This window comes from Piliocolobus tephrosceles, chromosome 3 (assembly GCF_002776525.5).
Source record: "Piliocolobus tephrosceles isolate RC106 chromosome 3, ASM277652v3, whole genome shotgun sequence".
Taxonomy (NCBI): Eukaryota; Metazoa; Chordata; class Mammalia; order Primates; family Cercopithecidae; genus Piliocolobus; species Piliocolobus tephrosceles.
In genome coordinates, this window is record NC_045436.1 from 41,814,867 (window position 1) to 41,836,213 (window position 21,347).

General features: G+C 43.1%; 1 protein-coding gene and 1 non-coding gene across 4 annotated transcripts in view; one reads left to right on the plus strand and one right to left on the minus strand.

The window, feature by feature from the left end:
- NR3C2 (nuclear receptor subfamily 3 group C member 2) overlaps positions 1-21,347 on the plus strand; it is a 363,135-nt gene that overhangs the window by 334,083 nt on the left and 7,705 nt on the right. The window lies entirely within an intron of this gene.
- LOC111554164 lies at positions 60-166 on the minus strand. Its single transcript, XR_002735166.1, has one exon. It is a non-coding gene; the product is annotated as a U6 spliceosomal RNA (small nuclear RNA).

The following is a 21,347-nucleotide window of genomic DNA, read 5'->3' on the forward strand; positions in this document are numbered from 1 at the left end:
TATATAATCATGTCATCTGCAAACAGGGACAATTTGACTTCTTCTTTTCCTAACTGAACAAAAATATGGAATGCTTCACGAATTTGCATGTCATCCTTGCGCAGGGGCCATGCTAATCTTCTCTGTATCATTCCAATTTTAGTATATGTGTTGCCAAAGTGAGCACCGTCATCTAGGTTTTAGGCCCCACATGTATTAGGTGTCTGTCCTAATGCTCCCCCTCCCTTGTCCCTGACTTCCCAACAGGCCCCAGTTTGTGTTGTTCCCCTCCCTGTGTCCATGTGTTTTTATTGTTCACCTCCCTCTGATGAGTGAGAATGTGTTGTTTGCTTTTCTGTTCCTGTATTAATTTGCTGAGAGTGATGGCTTCCAGCTTCATCCATGTCTCTGCAAAGGACATGAACTCATTCTTTTTTATAGTTGTGTAGTATTCCATGGTGTTTATGTGCCACATTTTCTTTACCTAGCCTATCAGTGATGGGCATTTGGATTGGTTCCAAGTCTTTGCTATCGTAAATAGCGCTACAGTAAACATCCGTGTGCATGTGTCTTTATAGTAGAATGATGTATGATCCTTTGGTTATATACCCAGTAATGGGATTGCTAAGTCAAATAGTATTTCTGGTTCTAGATTCTTGAGGAATAACCACACTGTCTTCCACAATGGCTGAACTAAATTACATTCCCACCAACAGTGTAAAAGCATTCCTGTTTCTCCACAGCCTCACCAGCGTCTGTTGTTTCCTGACTTTTTAATAATTGCCATTCTAACTGGCATGAGATGATATCTCATCGTGGTTTTCATTTGCATTTCTCTAATGAGCAGTGGTGATGAGCTTTTTTTCATGTTTGCTGGCTGTGTAAATGTCTTCTTTTGAGAAGGATCTTTGCCACTTTTTGATGGGGTTTTTGTTTTTTTTTTTTTCTTGTAAATTTGTTTATGTTCCTTGTAGATTCTGGGTACTAGACCTTTGTCAGATGGGTGGATAGCAAAAATTTTCTCCCATTCTGTAGGTCGCCTGTTCAGTCTGATAATAGTTTCTTTGGCTGTGCAGAAGCTCTTTAGTGTAATTAAATCCCATTTGTCAATTTTGGCTTTTGTTGCCATTGCTTTTTGTGTTTTACTCATGAAATCTTTGCCCGTGCCTATGTCCTGCATGGTATTGCCTAGGTTTTCTTCTAGGGTTTTTATGGTTTTAGATTTTATGTTTAAGTCTTTAATCCATCTTGAGTTAATTTTTGTATAAGGTGTAAGGAAGGGGTCCGGTTTCAGTTTTCTGCATATGGCTAGCCAGTTTTCCCAGCACCATTTATTAAACAGGGAATCCTTTCCCAATTGCTTGTTTTTGTCAGGTTTGTCAAAGATCAGATGGTTGTAGATGTGCGGTGTTATTTCTAGGTTTCTGTTCTGTTGTATTGGTCTATATCTCTGTTTTAGTGCCAGTACCATGCTGTTTTGATTACTGTAGCCTTGTCATGTCATTTGAATTCACGTAGCATGATGCCTCCAACTTTTTTCTTTTTGCTTTTTTCTTTTTGTCTTGGCTATATGGGCTCCTTTTTGGTTCAATATGAAATTTAAATTAGTTTTTTCTAATTCTGTGAAGACAGTCAATGGTAGCTTAATGGGAATAACATTGAATCTGTAAACTATTTTGGGGAGTATGGCTATTTTCATGATATTGGCTCTTCCTATACATGAGCATGGAATGTTTTCCCATTTGTTTGTGTCCTCTCTTATTTCCTTGAGCAGTGGTTTGCAGTTCTCCTTGAAGATGTCCTTCACTTCCCTTGTAACATGTATTCCTAGGTATTTTATTCTCTTTGTAGCAGTTGTAAATGGGAGTTCTTTCATGATTTGGCCCTTTGCTTGCCTATTGTTGGTGTATGGGAATGCTTGTGATTTTTGCACATTGATTTTATATCCTGAGACTTTGCTAAAGTTGCTTATCAGCTTAAGGAGTTTTGGGGCTGAGATGATGGGGTTTTCTAAATATAGAATCATGTCATCTGCAAACAGCAACAATTTGACTTCCTCTCTTCCTATTTCAATACCCTTTATATCTTTCTCTTGCCAGAACTTCCAATACTATGTTGAATGGGAGTGGTGAGTGAGGGCATCCTTGTTTTGTGCCAGTTTTCAAAGGGAATGCTTCCAGCTTTTGCCCATTCAGTATGATATTGGCTATGGGTTTGTCATAAATAGCTCTTATTATTTTGAGATATGTTACATGAATACCTAGTTTATTGAGAGTTTTTAACATGAAGGGATGTTGAATTTTATCAAAGGCCTTTTCTGCATCTATTGAGATAATCATGTAGTTTTTGTCTTTGGTTCTGTTTATATGATGGATTACATTTATTGATTTGTGTATGTTGAACCAGCCTTGCATCCCAGGGATGAAGCCAACTTGATCATGGTGAATAAGCTTTTTGATGTACTGCTGGATTCAGTTTGCCAGTATTTTATTGAGGATTTTCACATCGATGTTCATCAGGGATATTGGCCTGAAGTTTTCTTTTTTTGTTGTGTCTCTACCAGGTTTTGGTATCAGGATGATGCTGGCCTCATAAACATAAGTTAGGGAGGATTCCCCCTTTTTCTATTTTTTGTAATAGTTTCAGAAGGAATGGTACCAGCTCCTCTTTGTACCTCTGGTAGAATTCAGCTGTGAATCCATTTAGTCCTGGGCTTTTTTTTTTTTGGTTGGTAGGCTATTAATTACTGCCTCAATTTCAGAACTAGTTGTTGGTCTATTCAGGGATTCATTATAGTCTCGAGAAGGTATATGTGTCCAGGAATGTATCCATTTCTCCTAGATTTTCTAGTTTATTTGCATAGAGGTTTTTATAGTATTCTTTGATGGTAGTTTGTATTTCTTTGGGATCAGTGATGATATCCCCTTTATTATTTTTTATTCACACATTATTTTGAGAGAGTCATAGTTCATGTAATTAGTGGGTGCTTTTGCATCTCGCTGTGGTCTGGTAATTTTCCTCAGGATCACACTAGAAGTGGCATACAGGGAGACACAAATCTACTTTAAGCATTTCTTACCTCATATAGAAGAATGGAAGCTGCACATTTGGCTGTGTTCACCATTTACTTGGGTAGCCCACTCACTTCATATTTTATTCTGTCTTACATCTTTCCACTCAGGCAAAATTTCTCCTCAGGAAATGTTCTGAGGCCAAAATAGGAGCCCGCCATGGAAATGAGACCACTGCAGATGACAGAAAGAGCGTGGCCTCTGGTGCTAGGTCACTCTTTCTTTCAGCCATCTTGGTGCTTTACTTCAATTTTTGGCTTTTGGTTTCTTCGACTGTAAGGCAGTAGTAATACCCATCTTGTAGGAAGTTTGGGGAAGTGAATGAAATAACACAGGAACCAAGACATCTACCGTATTAACAGGCACTGAACAAATGTTCACCCTTTCTTCCTGTTGCTCAGGTGACAATGAAATAAGGCTACTTGCTTCTATGTCTATAATAAAGTACCCAGAGCTGGTAGTACCATGAATGTGTATGTAAGAGACATTGAGAGATCGAGATTCAAAGCTGCATTCTCTCTTCACCAAGCTAAACTATTTAATATAATTGTTAGCGGTGTTATGCTGCTTTCTTCTTTGACGAGGCCATGACTAAGAAAGGCTCTAAGTAAAGGAAGAATCATTTATTCCAGTCAGCTAACTAGTAGCAAAGCCTTCTCTTCCAAGACACCAAGGGAGAGGGGAGGACATAAATTATGAAAAAAAAAAAAAAAAAGTCACTGTTTTTGAAAAGGACGTCTTCATAGGTATAAAGATTTCAAATTAAATGAATAACTGATATGGGAGATCTTACTCATTGCCTAGTGGGTAATGGAACAATTGCTAAGGCCTTACAGTATCTCTGTAACGATTACTAAGGGCTTACAGTGAGACATGGCAGAGCCAAGATTGAAATCCTAAAGTAGACAAGAGCTGGCATTTACATTTACAAATTTCGTATTTCACGAGTATAGCCTAGTTCAGAATACATTGCTCTGGCTGACTTGTGCCAATGGATGCTTATTTTCACATAAAGCATCTTTATTTTGTACAATTGGGAAAATGCATCAAATATAATTAAAAATGGGTGGTAAATAGGAAATGAGGTGAAAATGTGATTTCAGTGTGAAGGAAAAGCATGGCCTAGATGCCTTGAGGTGTGGTATGGGGAGGTCTGGACAAGCCAAGGACTGGTGTTTGTTACATGCCTGCAGCTGGGGCCATGGAGTCCAACTGAAATATGTAACTCTGCGTAGAGCTGGAAAGGGCATCCTTATGTGTTCCTTCTTCGGCCACCACATTTGTGGTTTAAAGGCAGCGTCAGTCAGTGGCCATGGTTGCATCTCTCAAAGCTCCCCGAGGGTTTGGAATAGGTTCGTATAGTGAGAGGCAGCTGAATTGCTCAGTGACTCTTCCTGGCTTTTCGTAACCAGAATACTACGTTAAAAAAGAGATTTTTCAGCGTCCAATTGGTCTTCACTCTGTGAAACGAGCCATCTCTGTCAGTTACCCTTCTAAAAACAGCCTCTATGGGTACATGCAAAGGAAGGGCTACTAAGTGGCCCTGCTTCCCAGAGGGAGGGCCTGGCTTTTGGGCCATGAGCCCACTGGCAGGGGAGGCACATGTGGTAGCCTCTACCATGCCAGGCACAGCACAGGCACTGTGAATATAACAACCGTACAAGAGACCTGGGGCCTGTGTCCTCTGTGAGGACAGAGCTTGCAGTCTGATGGGGAATATAGACATGTAAACTGGATTGAAAACCCAGCATGAAAGGTACTGTGATACGGAGTGTCAGGACCATGCATGGAGCATCTGGAAAGGGAAGTGGCAGGGTAGAGAAGGGGCCATGGCATGAGGCAAGGGAAATAACTGCTTAGCTGCGACTCACAAGTCAAGTCGGGGTTTACCACGTAGAGGGAAGCTACTCTAAGCCAAACGAGTTAACTTCCAAGGGAGGGAGAAGCATTCTGATTTTGAGAAAGAGAGAATGACCTTGTATCCAAGAAAGCCATGGGAGGAATGGAGAGAAAGAGGAGGGAGACAGTGATGGAATCCATAAGCCAGGTCAAGGAAGCTGTTGAGGCATTTTCACCACATTTGTAGAGAATCTGGAGCTGATCTGTCCAATGCCATTTCCACCGCCATGTGGGACTCTTTACATTTAAATTAAGTAACATGGAAAAGGAGTCCCCCAGACACACTAGCCGCATTTCAAGTGCCCCAGAGCCACATGTGGCTGGTCACCACCGTTCTGTTGTAATGACAACAGAAACCTGTGCAGAGAGCTGTGCTGAATGGTGCTGACAGATTCTAGAGGATCCAGGAGGGGCAGGAGGCAGCATCCCCGTAGGATGTTGGTGCTGTGGTTCAGGTGAGAGGTGGCAGTGCCAAGTTGGGGCAGAAGCACCAACAGAGGTTCAGGTGGTGGAATGAGGACTCCTGGTGGTGAATGGGATGGGGAGGTTGAGAGAGTAAAGAGCAAGTCAAAGAGGACTCCCCAGGATTGGAAGTAGATAGCTGGGCAGGAAGTAGATAGCTGGTACCTGCACAGAGGACCGGGCTCAGGGCAAGGAGATCTGGGAGGGGAGATGAAGAGCTTGTTTAGGACGTACAGGATTTGAAAGACCTTTAGGACATTCTGGAGGAAACAGCAGGTAAACAGTTCTGTGGATGAAGGTGAGGAAGGCAGCCTGCTGCTGCAGATGTGGGAGGCAGCAGCACGTGGGTGGTCACTGAAGCTGGGAGTGGATGGAACTGCCCAGGTGTTGGTGCAGCTTGAAAAAAGGGCAGAACGGAAGAGGGTCCAAAGGAAACACTGTGGTCAAATGGGGAGGTGGCTGCAATAAGTCTGGGAAAGCGCTGCTGCTAAGGGAAGAAAAGGAGGTAGAATGGGGACATTCAGGACAAGCCAGAAAAGAGAGTGTGTGCCCCACTTTGCCAGTGAGGGGCCTGAGGGGCAGAAGTTGCAGAAAGGTCAGTTAGCAAATGGCCTGAACAACTTTCAGTAGCCATAGCAACTGGGAGGTGGTTGTGAAGAATAGTGGATCGACTCAAGGCGCGATAATGCTCATGGGGTTTCCAGTATCTATATTAGAAGCCACAAAGCAAACAGAGACAGCAGTCCATTTTTTTTTTTTTTAATATCAAGAGTGTTGTCCAACAAAGCTCTGTAGCAAAATTGCCTTAATAAATAAAAGAAAATGATGGCTGTTTCTGTTACATGGTGGGATGTATGTAAGTGAGCAGTTCAGATGTGGTTGAGAGAGTATACAATGTCTTTGTGTTTATATGTTTAAGCCTGGCTAAGAGATCCCATCAGCTTAACAAGACTATCTTTGTAAATAACCCCGAAACTCTATTCCAGACCATAGCTGACTTTATTATGTACTATGTGCATATATGTGTGTATATGCGAGGATGTGTGTATATCACACATGTGAAGAGTTCAGCATCAAAGGCAGCTATGAGGCTTCTGAGCTGATCTTGTTTTTTAAGTCATGATTTAGTTCAGTGATGCAGGTCCTGAGCCCTTCCTCACCCATCACTTTAACATTACACCTTAATTATAGTGATGGTTCATTTCCACTTGCAGCCACAGAACCTCTGTCTACTTCAGTCTTTCGTGCTTGGTCATAGCTTTCTGTGGCTGACTTAATGCAAAACCTGGGTAATATACTTACCTCTTTCAAGAAAGTTAATGTCTTTTCAGTGGCTGGTTTTTAGACAATTCACAGTGCTTACCAACTGTTGTTCAACAACCAGGCAACATTCTAAGATGCACTCGTACTATGTTTTAGGGAAATGAGGAGGGGGAATGTCCATATAAGAGTTTCTACTTTTTTATTATTTTATTTTTAATGGTGGTAAAATATACAAGCATAGAATTTACCATGTTAACCATTTTTCAGTGTACAGTGTGGGTGTTAAGTACATTCACATTGTTGTGCAACCAATTTCCAGAGCTCTTTGTCTTGCAAAACTAAAGCTCCCCATTCCCCTCTTTCTGTCTCTGAATTTGACTACTGGGAGTAGCTCATATGAGTATTTGTCTTTTTGTGACTGGCTCATTTCACTTAGCATAGTGTCCTCCAAGTTCATCCATGTTGCAGCAGGTGTCAGAATTTCCTCCCTTTATAAGGCTGAATAATATTTCATTGTATGTATACACCACATTGTGTTTGCCTACTAATCTGTCAAGAGACATCTGGGTTGCCACCTTTTGGCTATTGTGAATAGCACTGCTATGAACGTGGATGTATAAATATCTCTTTGAGACTCTGCTTTCAATTCTTTTGGGAATATTCCCAGAAATTGGATTGCTGGATCATATGATAATTCTACATTTATTTTTTTGAGGAAACACCGAACTTTTCCACAGCAGATACACCGTTTTTCATTGCTAACAACAGTGAACAAGGATTCTAATTTCTCCACATCCTTGTGAACACTTGTGATTTTCTGGAATTTCTTTTTAGTGCTCATCTTCATGGTTGTGAAGTGGTAAACTCATTGTAGTTTTGATTTGCATTTCCCTGATTAGTGATGTTGAATACCTTTCCAGGCGCTACTGGCCATTTGTAAGTCTTTGAAGAAATGTCTTTCAAAGTTTTTAATCAATTTTTTGTTTTTTTGTTACTGAGTTGTAGGAGTTCTTTATATATTCTGTATATGGACCCCTTTTCCAGTCTATGACTTGCAAATATTTTCTCCCATTCTCTGTTTTTGTTTGTTTTCACTTTGTTTTGGTGCCAAAATCGTCTTTCTCTTATGAATTTATAATGACAACAGAAAATAGTTGTTTCTTTTAATCCTTAACTGGCAAAAATTAAAAGCTGTGTTTGATCCCAGTTTATTTAAAGAAGGGGAAAAAGTATTTTTCTTATGATCACCAACTCCTTTTGCTTCATCACTAATTTTTCACAAGTTACAAACCCATAGAACATGTGTCTGTGTTCACAGCTAGTTTTGGAGACTTACAAGCAAGTAATTTTTGGTAAGAACACTGCAGAAAAACTAGGATCTTGCCTCATTATGGGAGAAAATCAGGCATTCCATTCCCACCTGACTGCGAGATTTGTGCTGCCACAGGGTGATCTTTCTGGAAAAAACAAAAATTTTAGGAAGAAAAAAATCACTGAAGGTCCTATAGGCTGTGCTTCTAGAAGATCACATCTAAATCACACCTGACACACAGGAATCTTTTCCTGATCTGAAATATATCTAGGGGAGATTTTGGGAAACTATCTTATTGTCTAACACCTGTGTCAATAAATCCCCCACTCCTATGCAGCTCAAATCCCTCTTCTTACAACATAATAATAACTGTGTAATACCTGGGATTTACATAGTGTCTTTCTTTCTAAGTCCTGTGATTAAATCCTTCTAATGTTTCCATGAGGCGAGGATGAGTAAATATTACTATTTAAACTTAATCACCCTCCTGCCTTAATTCCTTTCTCTATAAAAAGAAAACAATAGTAATGCTTACTTGGATTATTTTTATCCTTTTTATAGAGAAAGGAATTAAGATGGGGTGATTAAATGCATTTTCAGGGGCTCATAAATGAGGCAGGAGGGAAAGAAGCACCTGAGGAAGCCATCAGGTGGCTCCTGTGGGCAGCAGCCCAGCCCTCCACCTAGGTAGCTCCAATGCTGATAGGTTAGGTGTCTTACTGGGCTTATCCATAACGTGGGCATCTCCAGGGCCAAGTGTCATGGGGGTGTGGCCTTGCAGTCCCACTCTTGGCAGAATATTCTGCTGCTCCTGTCTTGAAATTCTTAGTAAACTTTGAACGAGGGTCCCCTTATGTTCATTGTGCACACGGCCCCACCAGTTACACAGCCTGGCCCAGGCATGATAGAATCTACTTAAGATTGTGTTTGTCAGAATTCAGCCTGAAGTAAGCTTGCAATGGGTAGAACACCTTGCAGGTGTGGCCAGGGAAGAAGATAGCAGAGATAGGAAAGACAAAAAGTTTGGGTGAAGCAGGACATAAGAATTCAGGCAGACAAGAGACTCACTGATACGCTCAAAAAGGAACTTTTAAACCCAGGGCCTCATTTGATACAAAAAGAAAATAGTGAAGGAATTACATAAGGAGTGAGACTCTCTTGAGCAATAGAGAAATGTTACTGTCAGTGTCATTATAGAAAGAGGAGATAATTTTAAATGACTGACATTTAAAAGGCTAGGAAGAGGCCAGTTGACCAATTAAGTGTATCAAGGTCATAGTTAAAGGGACTAGAAAGTATATGTGGGTTAAACTGCAGACAGTCAATTCTCATCATTCTCAGATTTTGTATTTGCAACTTCACCTACTCACTAAAATGTATTTGTAACTCTAAAATCAATGCTCGGGGCACTTTTGCAGGCATTCCCAGATGTGCAGAGCAGTGAAAAATGCCTGCCACCAATGTGCATGTTCCTGGCAAGGTCCAACAAGCTGACTCTGCTCTCTTATTCAGCTCTAATGCCGTAAATACTCATCCTTTTTGAGGTCTACTGCATGCCATGGTGTTTTGCATTTCTGTGCATTTTGTTGGTGAGTCTGCTGTTGAGATGACCCCCAAGCACAGAACCCCAGTACTGTCTATGTTCCTAAGTGCGAGAAAACTATGACGTGGCTTATGGAGAAAATATGTGTGTTAAAGAAGCATCCTTCAGGCCTGAGTTACAGTGCTGTTGGCCATGAGTTCCGTGTTAGGGAATTGGCAGTATACATTAAATAAGATGCCTTTAAACAGAAACACACATAAAACAAGGTTATATATTGTCATTTGTTGAAAAAGTTGTGACCAGCAATGTAACCGTAATAGGTTATTGCCTGATGCACACAGAAAGTCAATACACCAAGACACTGGATTGCAGCAGAGAGGTTTAATCAGAGTCACACCAAAAGAGGAGATGGGACAAACCTCAAACCCATCTCCCCAGGAGTTTGGGGCAAGGGTTTTTAAGGGCTTGGGAGTGGGCGGAAGTGTGGAGGTCACTGATTGGTCGAAGAGTACAAGGGGAAGTCGCTGAGCAGGGAGATGGAGAAGCCATATTCTCATGCTGATCCTGTTCCTCTGTAGGGGGGTCTTCAAACTGGTTGCTGGAATTCAGGATCTGAAAAACATCTTAAGCCAGGGGCATCCAGTCTTTTGGCTTCCCTGGGCCACATTGGAAGAAGAATTGTCTTGGGCTGCACATAAAATACACTAACACTAGCGATAGCTGATGAGCTTAAAAAAAAAAAGCAAAAGCATCTCATATTTTAAGAAAGTTTATGAATTTGTGTTGGGCCGCATTCAAAGCCGTCCTGGGCCACATACAGCCCGTGGGCCATGGGTTGGACAGGCTTGTCTTAAGCGATCCTTAAACAAAAGCCTTTGATTCTAGTGTCAAGAGATCCTGTCTGTATGGTCAGTATCTAGTGCTATGTGACTTTTAGCAACTAGGAAGTGGGCCAAAGTGCAGCATGATTAACACTTAATTATATATTTCTGTCCAGACCTGGCATGCGATTCTTGTCAACCCCATGGGGGTGGCTTCAGCAGCTTGTGGGAACCTAACCCTGTATTTCCCCTAGGAGCAATTGTTCAGTATTTGTTAAATCAGTGTTCAGGTGACTTTGCAAGACATAGTTAGCTACCATGATACCAAGGATCAACTGTGAATTCCCCAGGGAATGTAGGCTCAAAGGGAAATGACTCCTGAAGGAACAGCCAAAAATGTGAGACCTGTGTGACGGAGACTCTCTATGTGAATGACAAATTCTGGAACCTTTAAGTTCCACGATGTCTTCTACGTCCACAGGGGCTAGGATTCTTTCTAAAGCATTTCCTAAAGGCTAGAAGAATCTGTATGGTAACAGGAAAGCCAGATCTAAGTACCACCATATCACTTAATTTGGAGACCTCTTCTCCTCCACATTTTAGTAGTTTTGAAAACTACCAAATACTAAATGAGATGAAGACATCGTATACTTCATTTATATACTTTAACAAACAAAACCTGTTCCTTCAAAAGCTATTATTGACTCTCTGAGATGCCTTCCAATCCATGGGTCAGTAAACTTCTTCTGTAGTGGGCCACGTAGTAACTATTTTAGGCTCTGTGGGTCACACAAACTTGGTTACAGCTACTCAGCTATGCCACTGTAGCATGACAGCGGTCACAGGATATATGTGAATGAATGAACGAGTGTGGCCGTGTTCTAAACAATTTCATAACATTTGAACATGTCACAAAATATTACTCTTTGGATTTTTTTTCAGTCATTTAAAAGTGTAAAAAACACAAACATGGAAAAAACTTTAAAGCATAAAGGCCAGATTTGACCTGCAACTGTTGTTTGCCAGACCGTCCCTATTTGCTTTCTGTGGCATCATAGAATCAAGGGAAGAAAACAGTCCTTATCTATTACCTTGAGATACCTTGCTCTCACGTATTCTTACCTAAGGCTGCCTCTGGCCTCTAGGGTCTGCCCCTTATTGCTTGATGTTACTTTTTTGGGGAGATTGAAGTAAGGATTTAGCTGCCTAATCTAGATTAAACCTGATGGTGAAGTTGGTGACATATAAACACAAGTCGGATTTGTACTTTGCTCAGCATAGTGTACATTTGCAGGAAGGATCTAGGAAATATTGAAAACAAGATTAGGAAAAGTTCATACTTCTATATACAGTAACATGCCAATGCATTTCAAACACCACCCTTTCATTACACTTCCTTTGTTCAGTAAGGTTCTAATTACCCCTTTATCTTTAAGCTCTACTTTCTTTTCCATTGTGTCATTTTGCTTTGTGTTTTTCACATGTACAATACACCTTATTCTCAAGAAGGCAGAGCTGTGGTCTAGAATGAGGCTTTTAATACAAGGAAACTTAAGGTGGAAATTATATAAAATTAAACAAAAAAATTAGAAGGAAATTGAGCCCATCTTGCTTAGCACAGCATCCAAACAACATGTTTCGAGGATTTAATATTCACCCCTGACCACAGACCAGTGACTAGTGTTGAATTTGTTATAAAAATGGGGATGAAGAACAAATTAAAACATAGTCTTGGTAACAATCAGATGCTAATGGCTGGGGGCCAGGATGAGTTTTCAGAAATGCCCTTGGTTTCTCATGAGACACTGTAGCACCTACTCCACCCCTCCACCCTCCCATCCCAGCCAGCCCATTCCTGGGCAGGCACTGGACAGACCCAGACTGCCTGAGCCTGCACCAGCCTAGACTCCGAAACCAGCCCTGGGAGGCTGCATGGGACAACCCTGCCTCTGTCACTCCATCAGCGCCACTAAGCTTCCCACTAAGGTCCCCAAAGGCCTCCCACGTGCCTAGCATTTACTGCTGCACCAAGCGTGCTCACTGACAAACTTTTGGCCAAGAAGTGCCTCTTGGTCTCTTGGTCAGATCGAGGAGGGCTTGAGGACTCTCCAAAACTCACCCACTGAGAGAGCCTGCCAGGAACACTCAGCTGAGCGATGGCATCATAGAGCCTGGGTTTTCAGAAGGGAGCCCATCGTGAGTGGTAGCATAACCTTGTTAAGTTTGTATTTTCCTTAGGCATAGAAACAAATCAAATGCTGCTGAATTGGTAAGGGATGGACTTTTCATACCATGTCACATTCTGCTGAGATATTACCAGACAGGGAAGGAGCAGAGCCACAAGGCTCAGGGGCCCATCTGAGCACAAGTGGGCAGCCTCCCTTTCAGCCTGCACTGGGAGCACGTTGGGGGTTTAGAATCTGTTTTTTCAAAATTAATATTTATTGTGGAATATACATAGCTCACAGTTTACCATTTTATCCATTTTAAGTGTACAATTCAGTGGTATTAGGTCCGTTCACATAATTGTGCAACCATCACCACCATCCATCCTAGAAACTATAGCCCTTAAACACGAACTTCCTTTCCCCTACTCCTGGTAAGCGCTATTCTGCTTTGTTTCTATGAATTTGGCCATTCTAGGTACCTCATATAAGTGGAATCATAAAGTATTTGTTCTTTTTTGATCTGACTCATTTCACTTAGTTAATGTTTTTGAGGTTCCTGGTGCTGTAGCATGTATCAGAATTTCATTTCTTTTTGAGGCTGAATAATAGCTCTCTGTGTATGCCACATTTCGTTAATCCATGGATAGACACTTGAGCTGTTTTCACCTTTTGGAATTGTGAATAATGCTGCTGTGAACACATGTTGTTTTTTTGGGTTTTTTTTTTTTTTTTTTGAGATGGAGTTTTGCTCTTGTTGCCCAGGCTGGAGTGCAGTGGCACAATCTCAGCTCACTGCAACCTCCGCCTCCCGAGTTCAAGTGATTCTCCTGCCTCAGCCTCCCGAGTAACTGGGATTACAGGCATCCACTACCACGCCTGGCTAATTTTTTGTATTTTTAGTAGAGACTGTGTTTCACCATGTTGGCCAGGCTGGTCTCAGACTCCTGACCTCAGGTGATCCACCCTCCTCAGCCTCCCAAAGTGCTGGGATTTACAGGCATGAGCCCTGTGCCCAGCTGTGAACACTTATGTACAAATATCTATTTGAGCACTTGCTTTCAGTTCTTTTGGGTATATGCCTGAAGTGGAATGGTGTGTCATATGGTAATTCTCTGTTTAATCTCTTTAGGAACTGTCATACTGTCCTCCAAAGCACTGCACCATTATACGTTGTCACCAGTGGCATACAAGGGTTCCAATTTCTCTATATCCTTGTCAACACTTGTTATTTTCCACTGTTTTTTGAACACCTGTTATTTCCCCCTTTTTTTGATAATAGCCATCCTAATGGGTGTGAAATGCTATCTCATTGCAGTTTTAGTTTTGATTTGCATTTCTCTAATGACTAGAGCTGTCAAGCATCTCTTCTTGTGCTTATTGGGCATTTGTGTATCTTCTTTGGAGAAATGGCTTTGGCAAGTCCTTTATCAAGTTTTGATTCAGTTTGCTTTTTTGTTGTTGAGTTGTAGTTGTTCTTTATATATTCTGAATATTAACCCCATGCCTGACATATGATTGAAAATACCTTCTCCCCTTCTTTGGGTTGCCTTTTAACTCTCTTGATGGTGACCTTGGATGCACAGTTTTTAATTTTCATCTACTCGTATTTATCTTTTTTCTTTCATTGCCTATGTTTTTGGTGCCATATCCAAGAATAACACTGTTTTGTTTCAGATGAAGGCCAAACTTCTTATATAATCACTGCAGGTCACTTTCCAATATTTCGAAGGCTATTTCTGGAACACCTGGACTAAATAGTTGCCAGTCATTTGTGTCCAGTGAAACTACTAGCATTGGAGTATTTATAGTTGAGTCAATGTATCTTTTCCCCTAACCCCATCAATATCACTAAAATTTTGATCTTTGAAAATAAAATTTCCAATATCCCCTGCCCCAATGCTCATGTTAAACATTCTGGAGTCAGCAGATAACATATAAGAAATGAGCATGCTATTGAAATCATGTCGGACCTCCTTTAGAGAGGCTGCATCATTCAGGCTTCATCACCACTTAAGTGATTGCGTAACCTCAGAACAGCAGCATTGGCCCCAGATGTGCAGCAAGAAGGAGACTCTCCCTGCACAGCCTTCTGAGAAGCCATCATTTGCGGTGGGAGCAGGGAAAGTGGGGAGTGGCTGCTGACCTGCCCCAGTGATGACTTGTGAGGTAGTAGGGAAAAGGCAGATCGAGCCCCAGGCCTCATCGTCAGAGTGAGCCAAGTGCCATCAGTCACCCTGTGACCTTGCCAGGCTCTTCTTCCACCCTGACAGCTGTGGCCCATCAGGCTGGAAAAATCATGCTGGGCATCTGCTAAACTTCTGAGATCCCAGCAGATGTATTTTGTACAGAATGAAAAGTCAATGCTCAAATCTTTCTCTGATTTCTAACAATGTAGGACTCTTATTGCTGATTATAATTAGGGTTCTTGCCTCTCCATTTAGCCTGGGATCTACCAGGAAAGGCTAGTGGGAATCAGCATTGAGACAGCAGGCCAGGCCATCATTGCATTTGACTCATTGCAATGAAGTCACTCATGCTGACGATTGAAGGTAGCGCTTTGGGCTTGGTCGCTATGACTACCTTCCCTACTCTGACCCGAGGGCCTCTAACCACAGTGAGCAGAGAATGGGGCTCCTAGTACCCCTGGCATGGCATGCGGATGGAGTCATGTTAAAACTCAGCATGCACAGGCTGAAGGAAACCGGAGTCCAGGGAAAGATGGAAAAGGGGTTAGCTTCGTGTATTGAGTTTTGCAGTATTGGTGCCCCAAAATGAAGATGCTCATTTAGGTTGCCCAGTTTTTGTTTTGGCTCAATGAATAAAACTATCAACAGCTACCCTAAAAAATACTGTTGAAATAAGTCATCCCCAGGCACTGGGAGTTTGGAATAAGTCAGAGAAACCCAGGAGCGAGAATCCGGGCAACAGTAGCTTGGAATCCCTTTAGCCCTCAGCCCACACCAGGGCTGCACAGCAGAAACAAGAAGGGACTACTCCTGGGAGCCATGGGGAGTAAGACAGGTGATTCCTCTGTCAGGGAGCTTGCAGGCTGCTGTTTAAGGAGCTGCACCATAAATAGGACAGGTTAAACTGATAAAGATGTGGCCAGCAGGATAAAAGAGGAAGTGGGGTCACCTGGCTCCAAAGCTAATGGTCAAGTAAATGAGAAAAATAAAAAAGTATCATCTGTGAGGTGGAGGCCAGAAAGGATTCCTCCAGGCTGGGCTCCAGGAGGGCCTGCGGGGAAGAGGTGACTGCAGAGAAAGAACTGGGGAAGCAGCAGCAGCTGCTCACGAGCACGACATTTTCCAGAATTGATTCCACGCCAAGCGAATGTCTGAGGAAACTGTCGGGGCATCCCCGGAGAGCTGTGCACACAGTCATTCTGAAGTCATTTGTTTTGAAAGGTGGCCTTTGGGATGGTCTGGCTTCTCCCCCCCATTCCAAAACGGACACATCCTGATGAACTGAACTCTCGCTTGGTGGTTTCATGCTTTGCAGTGGGAATAGTGGTTTGTATGCAAACTAGCAACAGTGCTCACTTAGAGATGCACAGCCTGGCTCCCACCCTGCCCAGCATCCCCTTCCGGGGTGTGAGTTCAGCCTGCCCTGCCTCTACCAACTCTGTACTGGGGACAGTGGCCTATTGTGCACTGAGGGGGGTGGGTAGAGAACAGTGTCTGATGATGTACAGGTGCCTTGTATGCATTTGTATCCTCATTTCCTGGCTTTTTGAGGCTCAGGTAAGGGCCAGGTCTCCATATTCCTCAACGCGTACCTGTGCACTACACCAGACTGGTACCCAGGAGATGACCACATGAATGTACAGCGTGATGTTACATGCTTTGCCGTAAGACAGTGGTGTGGCACAGGAACCAGTGTCCATTCTGGCTGGTCAGTATCCGTGCTGACCCAGATGTTTGAAATGTCAATCTCACCCAGCTCTCCTGGTCTTGTCCCCACCTCCTTGAGATCTAACCACCTGCAGCTGCTAACTTCATGCACGTGGATTTTTCCAGTTGCCATGGGGCTGTGTACCGCGGCACTTCCCTACCTTCAGCATCTGCTAAGGGCCGGGCATCTGTGGGTCCCGCCCTGAAGGCTCCCCTGGTCCACTGGCTGGAGCAGGCCATGGTTGGGGGAAGGCTGTGCAGGCCAGTGAGCACACAGAGCCCAGGACTTGCAGCTCGGACCAGCTTGGTCATCTTTCTCCTCGCCCAGTGACTGGGGGCCCCCGCTTCGATTCCCACAGATGTTCCCTGACATCAGCAACTGCAGTCGTGGTTCAGGATTTAGGCCTGCAGAGGTTTTCCGCCTTGTCCCAGGGCAGGGTGCACCAGATGGGCTTCTAGGGCTGCCGGCACTTCCGGTGGCTGCTGAGGCCTGCTGCACACCCAGCCCTGTGGGCATCCCAGCCACCCGAACAACACAGGCTGAGCCCTTCCCTGGTAGTGGTTGGTGGTGACACCGCCCCCATCCACCGGTGACGTCATGCTTACAGAGTCAAATGCCCAGCCTCCGGCTGCCAGGCCAATGCCACCTGCTGGCTCTGATGCCAGGCCCGGGTTCCGCACGAAGGACCCATCCCTCTGCAGCTGACCAAGGCATAAACAGAAGCCCTCATGACTGGGAATGAACTGCTTTCTCCGTCTGTGGAACACGGAACAGAGGTGGGTGGGAAATGCCAACCCCAGGTGAATATGCAGTTATTGAGTAGTGTCTGGGACACTTGTCCCCAGCCAGCCTGTGAGGAAAAGCAGCCAAGCCCCTAGCCCCAGCCCCTCTCCATTCTGCCTTGTTTTCTCAGCATCTCCGGGGTGGTGTTCAATGCTATGGACATGTTTACGTGTTAGATAGGCACACAGGCTCCGAGAGGGCCTGGGACCTCTCCCTGTTGGCAGGTTCACAGATGTGCCTGGGCTGCATGCTGAAACTTGTTCAAGAGTCGACTTATTCTGTTCCTTCTCTTATTACATATGTGTCAGTGTTGCTGTCACCTGTGTACCAATATGAACCCTTCCATGGCCCTTCTGTGTAACTTTTTTGGGATGTCAGTCGGTAGGCTGGCAGGCTTCTCCGCTCTTCAGGAACTCCCTAGGTAACCCTGCCCCTGCTGGTCCCCCAATGGCCGTGTGACCTTCAGGTCACGTGCATCCAAGCCCATCTTTCCTGAAAGCCCCTCTGAACTGCACCTCCTCCCTTCCCTCCTCACACCGGCAGCACCTGCCTTTCTGTGTGTATTTCTGCTTAGTAGAAAAGAACACAGATGCCTTGAGAGAGAGATTTGTTCACTGCAGCTTCCCCAGTGCCTGGCACAGAGCAGGTGCGCGGTGAGTGAGCTGGATAGATGGTGAGGATGAGTTGTAAATAAAGGACACTGGCCCTCCCCCAAACCTCTGTGGCCTGAGTAAAGGGAACCTTTATCTCCAGACATGAACAAGGCTCAATCCCAGAAATGTGAAAAGTGTGGCCACCAGACAGTCATCCTTGTGGTGGATACTGCCTAGAAACCAAGATGTCTACCCTCGGGTTAAAACTAAGGGAAAAAGTCCCCCTCACAGCCCTGCAGACACCCACGTGGAAAGCGTCCATGGCACCCGGGTCCCGAGCGCTGCGGTGCGTGTGCAGGACTCCACTAGCCTGACGGAAGCATCCCCACCCAGCGCTGGCACTGCTGACTCACGGCGGCACATCTGCAGCACCACACCCAGTGCGGCTGTAGCTTTGACAGCCACAGGCCTGCCACATGAGAAAAAGCAAAACAGAAATGGGATGGCATGTTTCTTAAATATTCCTGAAAAGGCAAAAAACAAGGTTCTCCCATCCCTCATTTTATAGAATGGGGACCCAAGGACCAAGTTCCACCAAAATGGCACAGAGCAGGTTTCACAAACTGTGTTCCATAGAGGAAAATGGTGTTTTATCGTGGAAGAAGTATGGGAAGGACAGAATCACAGCACTCTTGCTCCAGCAGTACTTCTCCCCATCTTTAATAACTTGCTCCATGTCAGGTGGAGTTTGAAGCACTTTACCAGAGTCGCTCATTCATTCCTCTGAAACAACTCTGAGGCTCAGAGACTGTTCTTATCCCCATGATACAGATGAGGAAACTGAGGCATAGCATGTGTGTGTGAAGATGGTGCTGTTTCCCAGCTTTCTGGGCCCAAACATCCTGTGGGTGCAGAGCACATTAAACTCCACAGTCCTTGGTAGCTGATTAGGAAAATACCACTCTGCAGACTGAGGGCAGTGACACAGGTACAAACGGAAGCATGACAGTTTTTTCCCTGATGAGATTTTCTTGATTCCTGGTTTGTACTGGAAGCCTTTACCAGTTATTTACTATCTGACTCAAAGCTTGCTAATTGATTTTAAAATCATCAGGGTAAGTTACAGATGCAAGTTCACCAGACTCATTATTAAACTATAGAGTTATTTTATGGCAGGTCACGTTCATATTGCCAGCTGTAATACACTTGGAAATAACCAAAAATTGTTTGTCCTATAATGGAATATAAACTACAGAAAAATTAGAGCGTATTTTTTCGGATTTGGAATTGCTATTCCTAGTAAATGGAATAGCAGTGCTCTTGCTGTGCAATGGTAATGCTGTGCTGCATTTATAATTATTATTATACTTTAAGCTCTGGGGTACACGTGCCATGGTGGTTTGTTGTACCCATCAACCCGTCATCTACATTAGGTATTTCTCCTAATGCTATCCCTCCTCTAGCCCCCTACCCCCCAACAGGCCCCAGTGTGTGATGTTCCCCTCCCTGTGTCCATGTGTTCTCATTGTTCCAACTCCCACTTATGAGTGAGAACATGCAGTGTTTGGTTTTCTGTTCTTGTGTTAGTTTGCTGAGAGTGATAGTTTCCAGCTTCATCCGTGTCCCTGCAAAGGACATGAACTCGTCCTTTTTATGGCAGCATAGTATTCCCTGGTGTATATGTGCCACATTTTCTTTATCCAGTCTGTCACTGATGGACATTTGGGTTGGTTCCAAGTCTATTTTGAACAGTGCCACAATAAACATACGTGTGCATGTGTCTTTATAGAATGATTTGTAATCCTTTGGGTATATACCCAGTAATGGGACTGCTAAGTCAAATGGTATTTCTGGTTCTAGATCCTTGAGGAATCACCACACGGTCTTCTACAATGGTTGAACTAGTTTGCACTCCCACAAAAAGTGTTCCTATTTCTCCATATCCTTTCCAGCATCTGTTGTTTCCTAACTTTTTAATGATCGCCATGATGATGAGGTGGTGGTATCTCATTGTGGTTTTGATTTGCATTTCTCTAATGACCAGTGATGATGAGCTTTTTTTCAAATGTTTGTTGGCTGCACAAATGTTTTCTTTTGAGAAGTGTCTGTTCATATCCTTTGCCTACTTTTTGATGGGGTTTTTTTTTTTTTTTTCTTGTAAATTTAAGTTCTTTGTAGATTCTGGATATTAGCCCTCTGTCAGATGGAGAGATTGCAAAAATTTTCTCCCATTCTGTAGGTTACCTGTTCACTCTGGTGATAGTTTCTTTTGCTGTGCAGAAGCTCTTTAGTTTAATTAGATCCAGTTTGTCAATTTTGGCTGCTGCTGCCATCGCTTTTGGTGTTTTTATTTGCCGATGCCTACGTCCTGAATGGTATTGGCTAGATTTTCTTCTAGGGTTGTTACGGTTTTAGGTCTTATGTTTAACTCTTTAATCCATCTTGAGTGAATTTTTGTATAAGGTGTAAGGAAGAGGTCCAGTTTGTTTTCTGCATATGGCTAGCCAGTTTTCACAATACCATTTATTAAATAGAGAATCCTTTCCCCATTGTTTTATCAGGTTTGTCAAAGATCAGATGGTTGTAGGTGTGTGGCATTATTTCTGAGGCCTCTTTCTGTTCCATTGGTCTATATATCTGTTTTGGTTATTTTATCCTTGTAGTATAAAGTCAGGTAGCATGATGCCTCCAGCTTTGTTTTTTGCTTAGGTTTGTCTTGGCTATGCGGGCTTTTTTTTTGGTTCCATATGAAATTTGAAGTAGTTTTTTTCTAATTCTGTGAAGAAAGTCAGTGGTAGCTGGTGGGGATAACATTGCATCTATAAATTACTTTGGGCAGTATGGCCATTTTCATGATATTTGTTCCTATCCATTAGCATGGAATGTTTTTCCATTTGTTGTATCATCTCTTATTTCCTTGAGACTTGAGGTTCTTCACATCCCTTGTACGTTGTATTTCTATTTTATTCTGTTTGTAGCAGTTGTGAATGGGAGTTCACTCATGATTTGGCTGTTTGTCTATTATCTGTGTATAGGAATGCCTGTGACTTTTGCACGTTGATTTTGTATCCTGAGACTTTGCTGAAGTTGCTTATCAGCTTAAGGAGATTTTGGGCTGAGATGATGGGGTTTTCTAAATATAATCATGTCATCTGCAAACAATTTTAATTCCTCTCTTCCTATTTGAATACGCTTTATTTCTTTCTCTTGTCTGATTGCCCTTGCCAGAACTTCTAATACTATGTTGAATAGAAGTGGTGGGAGACGGCATCCTTGTCTTGTGCCGGTTTTCGAAGGGAATGCTTCCAGTTTTTTTCCATTCAGTATGATATTGGCTGTGGGTTTGGCAGAAATAGCTATTATTTTGAGATATGTCCCATCAATACCTACTTTTTTTTTTTTTTTTTTTGTCTGTTTTTTGAGACAGTCTCACTCAGTCACTCAGGCTGGATTGCAGTGGTGCAATCTTGGCTTACTGCAACCTCCACCTCCCGGATAGCTGGGATTACAGGTGTATGCCACCATGCCTGGCTTTTTTTTTTTTTTTTTTTTTTTTTTT